General features: G+C 41.4%; 1 protein-coding gene across 2 annotated transcripts in view; it reads right to left on the reverse strand.

The window, feature by feature from the left end:
• The window catches only part of LOC140195303 (hepatocyte nuclear factor 4-gamma-like), a 183,392-nt gene extending 177,883 nt beyond the window's left edge, over positions 1–5,509 (reverse strand). Inside the window, exon 1 of one of the 2 annotated variants that reach the window (XM_072253432.1) lies at positions 5,001–5,509. The gene's annotated coding sequence lies outside the window, so the exon portion shown is untranslated. The remainder of the gene's footprint in view (positions 1–5,000) is intronic. The other variant, XM_072253424.1, reaches the window with a different exon arrangement.
• Between the last annotated feature and the right edge of the window lie 491 nt (positions 5,510–6,000).

Here is a 6,000-nt window from a genome sequence, read left to right on the forward strand (position 1 = left end):
CTTGTGTCAAGTTGAGGCCACCGTCAGTGTTGAGGAGCAACACCATATATTCCACCTAGGTAGCCTCCCACCTGCTGGCATGACTATCGATTTCCCCTTGCAGTAAACAAATTTCACCCTCCCCCCATTCCCCACTCTGACCTTTTACCTCTTCTCACCTGCCTATTACTTCCCCTTGGGTTCCCTCCTCCTTCCCTTTCTCCTATGGTCCACTCACCTCTCCTATCAGATTCCTTCTTCTCCAGCCTTTCCTTGATCTTTCCCACCCACCTGGCTTCATCTATCACCTTCCAGCTAGCCACCCTACCCTCCCTCAACCTTTTTATTCTGGCACCTTTCCCCTCCCTTCTCGATCCTGAAGAAGGGTCTCAGCTCAAAACATTAACTATCCATTCATTTCCAGCCTGATCTGCTGCGTTCATCCAGCATTTTGTATGTGCTGCTTTGGATTTCCAGCATCTGTAGAATTTCTCATGTGATTTATTGATTCTGTACCTACAGAAAGTAGATCTCAAACTACTCTCAAGGTAAGAAACATTTATCTTCACATTTCTCTTTGTATGTACCAATGAGACATCATCAATGTTTCTTTGAATCATCTGTTAATGAAAGCTTGTTTAACCCACTGAAACTGATCATTCTTTTGAATACCTCTCAAAATTTCATCTCAACCTTCGTTGTACCAAGCAGAACTCCAGCTTCTCCATCTAGCTGAAATCCCACACTCCATGCACCAATCTAAAACAATCCTTTGTCACCTCCGGCATTTTCCTAGAGTGACCAAATTTGGACAATGCTCCAGTTGTAGATTAATTAGTGTTTTGTAGAGTTTCAATGCATCTTCCTTGCTTTTGTACTCTACATCTCCAATATCCAGGATGACCTCTGCTTTATAAACATCCCCACAGTATGTCTTGCCACTTTCAAAGCTTTATGCAAAAACACCCAGTTTCCTCTGAACCTGCCCACGATTAAGATCTCTACCCTTCAGTCTATATTGCCTACCTCTGCATTATTTCTTGCACTGAATGATCTTAACTGATTCCATCAAGTTCTTTTTTTACCAGTTCTTTTCATTGTGCAAGTAATGTGCTGGTTACCTGGCTCTGCACAGGTATTGGCACTAGATTCTCCATACTTTCTTGATACTGCATCACCAAAGATTTAGGAGGACACATTGGACAGATTGTTTACCAAAGAAATTGCTACAGATGGCTAACACATTTGTAAAAGTTGCTGATCATGAGTTATGCAATGCAGCATGCATAGTGAAGGCAAGTAGAACTACTTTGGAAATGTTGTCCATGACAATGACTTATCAAGTCATTACAAATCCCTGAGGAGACTATCCCAGAGAAAGAATGAACACCAGCACATGTTTTAGTTAGATTGAAATGGGTAACTACATTGCTGATTTAGTGGTTAAATAACAGGACTAGCAACTCAATTGCTAATAATCTGGATGAGATCAAAACCAACCATATTAGTTGGGCTGATTAAACATAGTCAATAAATCATCTGGAAATAAACAGCAAATATTAGTAATGGCAAACATGAAATTACTGGAAATTACTGAAGTTGTTCTCTAAATCCCTTCTGGATCAAGAAAAAAAACTTTCATGAAAAGGACTCCCTTGTCCAGTATAGCCTGCGGGTGACCACAGATCTAGCTTCACTATCCTCTGTTTACTTAGCAAGTTCCCACAGGCAGTCCTTATCAGCCATGTGAGATTGAAAAGAGCAAAAGCTCGCATTGACTTATAGCTGCTGCCATAGGAATATTAAATAATCCAACTTTGATGTACCTATTTTTGGGATAATATAGACATAATGAATGCCAATACAGTCTTGTTACTAAACAATACAAGACAACTCTTTGCACAGTGCCCAGGGATGATTACGTAGTGATTATACCCTTCATTTTCCAATCAAGCAGCTCATGAGATCATTCCTTACGTCTGAATTCCATTAGAGAAAGTCCCCGGGTTACGAATGAGTTCCGTTCCTAAGTCTATCTTTAAGTCGGATTTGTACGTAAGTTGGAACAGGTACATCCAGTGCTATTTAGCATCAGTTAGTCAAACATTTGTCTTAGTATATAGCATATATTTTACCTTTCTATGCATATGAAACACTTAAGAAACAGATGTATTTCAATAATTAAACCACTGCATTGTTTAGTAATAATTGTAGCTTTCATCAGGGCAGGGCCTTTCACATGCTCCATTATTCTCACTTCATCCTTTAAAATTGTTCCAATCCTTGACCGAATGCTTTTCCAATGACCGATGGTGTTTCACCTCTTTCTGATTGCTTTATTATTTCCACTTTATTTTCAATCGTGATTGTTTTCCATCAATGGAACAAACACTGCGGATTCAGCAACAGCCGCGGGCGGCTGGTCCTGTGCTCATCCGGGTCCTAAAGTCCACCCGCACTGAGACAGGTTAAGTGGGACAAGTGGAGGTGGTGCTGACTGGAAAGAGGAGGTCAGGGTGAATCTTGCTAAGAAAAATTTAAGCCAAATACAAAGTTACACATTCAACACGGTGTTAACGGCAACATGATCTGACGTAAAATGGCGGACAGTATTCTCCTTCTTCGAACCGACGATTTTTTAATATAATAGACATTATGGCAGGCTATTCATAAGTACGAGTTGTTCGTAAGTCGGATGTTCGTAACTCAGGGAGTAACTAATTCGAAGCATGGAAGGTCACAACATATTCATGAAAGGAAAAGATATTATGTGTACTAATTTCAATAAGATTGTGCAGATTATTTTATTTATCACAATGCTACCACACACCACTAAAGCACTGATCTAAAATGGAAATGTTTTGTATCTTTTTGATATAGGTGAAATACTGCTGTATCAGTGTATCATATCACCCCAACCACACCATTTCTGCTGAGTGAAGAATTCAGAATTTGTGCCTTAATCCTTTTCTATGCTAAAGGTCTTGTTTGCTTTAGCCAGCTTTGTGTGTTTTCTGTTTAGCTGCCCTGGGAGCATATGTTGACATACATTATCATAGAATACCAACGTTGTGTGTCTAGCCCAAAGAGGAAAATTAAAATAGTATGTTATAATTTTATCATCCACTAACACTACTTACGATCTACTCAATAGAAGCAAAAGTCAAAGTGAGCCAAAAACAGAATAATTAAAATTTCTGATGAAGCAGAAAATGCTCCCAATAATAGGGTGCAGTTTTAATCCAAATAAATGGATGTGTGAGGAATGGCAAAAGCAAAAGGGAAAGGCTCTGAAAATAGATTTGAAAATAGATGCAATGTCAGGGGACGGAACTACCCGTTGTAACATCAAGCACTGCATATGATTGGTGCATTTCCAAAACCTAGTTTTATTCTTTTGGGGTGTGAAAGAGAGAAAATTAATGTTTTAATTTGAGCTAGATTTAGTAATAAGTTAACATTCACTAGAATTCTTTCAAACAGTATAAATTTAACAACGTTATGTCAACTGGAATCAATGTAATCTGCAGCAAGTTCTTGAAATCGCTTCGTAGAGTTCAGCCCTTATTACCTTTGTCTCAGTGATCAAAATCTACCTCGGCGCTTGTCCGCTAAGTATGTCCTGAATAGGTCTTCCATCTTCCTCAATTCTCCACCACCACTCCAACCCGGATCCCAATAAAAAAACAATAGAGTGCGTGTGACATGCAGCGATCGGGTGAATTGTTAATTCACCAACTTCACCTGCTAAAGTATTCCTGAGAATTTCACAAAATCCAGATATGAATACGAACTAAAACCGAAATGGAATAAGTCTTTTATCTACAGATCCAAAACTCACAGTCCCGTTTCCATTGGATACGAGCTCGTTTGAGCATGCCCCAAATACAGCTTGCCGAACGCACCTTGTCGCGCACTTTCCCACCCCAGTGGAAATGAGCTTGGCTACGACTCACCATTAATACAAGGCATTCGGCGTTTTAAATTGTTGTAGCTCATCAGAATTAAAATATTGACACCTCTTTGAGTAAATATATGCCTTGGGTTAGTTCAGAGCCAGGTGGAGTCAATGACCAAGAACTGACACACAGTGACAGCCAGAAAATGAGACAACAAAAATTTCCTCTTTATTTACATTAAGTGTTTGAACTAGATGAGCAAATGAGGTTGCCTGTATAGTTTTGTCACATATAACATTTAATAAAACTTTTTTTCCAGTATTTGCCATAGACTATTTAACTTTAGTAAATCTTACCGTACTTTTAACCAAATAAATCTAGGAACAATTCGATTTCTGAATTAATTTGTTCCCGTGACCACTCACACAAATTGCTCCCCATGTCCTGCTCCCGTTCGCGCTTTAAAAAAAATAAAATGTTGTGTAGACATCTTAATCTATATGCCAAAATACAACTTTCCGTCCGCTTTTAATAATATTAATTCGCTGCAATTAAACTTTGCAGTTTGCGAAATGATCAGAATATCACAAATTATCGGAATGACTCAATGCAGAAGGAGGTCAAATACTTTTCTGAAGTCAGGCCATAAATGACTATACCCTGGTAACGAAATCACAGCACAGTGCCTGGGATTAGTGGCATTTCATTCAGTTGACGGCTCGTGTTCGCTAAGAACCCGAACAGTGAATTCACCAACAAGGTGGCCTCCCCCAGCAGTAAACCCGATACACACACAACGGGCCGGACAGCAGAGGAGAAAAGACGTATCCCTAGTTTCCCAAAAGGTGACATGAACCTTCAAGAATAACAGTGAACATAGTCTTTTTGCTATCCCTAAAAGTTCCCGCCCCTTCACTATCGCAAATGTTCCTGTAGAAACAAATAAAAGGAGGCTGAGAAGTAGTGAAGGTCTTAAAAGCGCAAGAGGGTGAGGGGACTCTCCCGTCACGTGTACCGTCCACTGTTTATATACTTCTGCTCTAAAGGTGGGTGGAGGGGGAGGGGGAGATGAAGAAGAGGGAATGAGCGCAATCTGAACACAAAAAGGCCGCCGATTCTTACCTTCCGTCTGATTACCAGGAGTCCGGGCGGCTAGTTGTCATCGCAGTGGCAGCGGCCAGCGGGCGATGTCTCAGCTGAAGCGGCGGAGGGGGCAAACTGCGGGACGAAGGTGCGCCCTTGCCATCTGTTGCTGAGCGCCGCCTGCTCCTAGGCGCCGGGGCCTCACCAAGCTGTCACCGCATCGATCTTTGAATCAGCTCCAAGTGGGTGGAGATGTTAAACAGTAACTAACGTCAAAGGGACTTGTTGTCCCGCTTCACGCCGTCAGTTGTTACCTTGTACAGTGCCGGCCCTTCCCCACTCTCTAACTTCACGGTTGGAAAGGGAGAAGGGGGCAGGACTTTTCTCGTACTTTGAACAGGTAAAGATAATTCCGTTTACGATTCTCCCTCTGTACCCAATGCACCATAAATGTAACGCTCGCAGGGACTGCTGAAGGTTTCGTTGTCTCGCTCACAATATTTTGCACTGAAAGTAACGCGTTTCCTCTCGTACAGACCTGAGAAAAATTGGTTCACATGAACCACACAGAATCCGCTCTTACCTTTTCCCCGGACTCCGCCTATTCTTTATGTCATTTGAACTGTTTATGAGAAGTGAGTTCAGGTGCATGGAAAGCTCACGGGGAACTTTTATTTGTGTTACCTAATCCCAGCGGGAGCGACATTCTCATTTTAGTCTGCTCCCAAGGACTGTAAAGGTATCGCCGGGGTCCGTTCTTCCAATTACGGGAAAAGCATTCTGTGCTTTGAAGATTTTTCCCAACACCGTTTTTGGCCGGGATCACTTGGATTTAAATCCGCACTCCCTGCTTCTCTTCATTCTTTTACCTAGTGTCTGCAGGTAAAAATGCGCCCAGTAGAAAAAGTGAAGCATAAATCTTCCCCCCCCCCACCCCGAAAAAAATTTTGGTCACAAGGAAAAAGCAAATAGTTGTTTTTATCTTGAATTGTAGGAGAAATACTAAAGGCTTGCTAAGGCCACTGAAAATTCCTGTGGC

Source organism: Mobula birostris, chromosome 1 (assembly GCF_030028105.1).
Source record: "Mobula birostris isolate sMobBir1 chromosome 1, sMobBir1.hap1, whole genome shotgun sequence".
NCBI lineage: Eukaryota > Metazoa > Chordata > Chondrichthyes > Myliobatiformes > Myliobatidae > Mobula > Mobula birostris.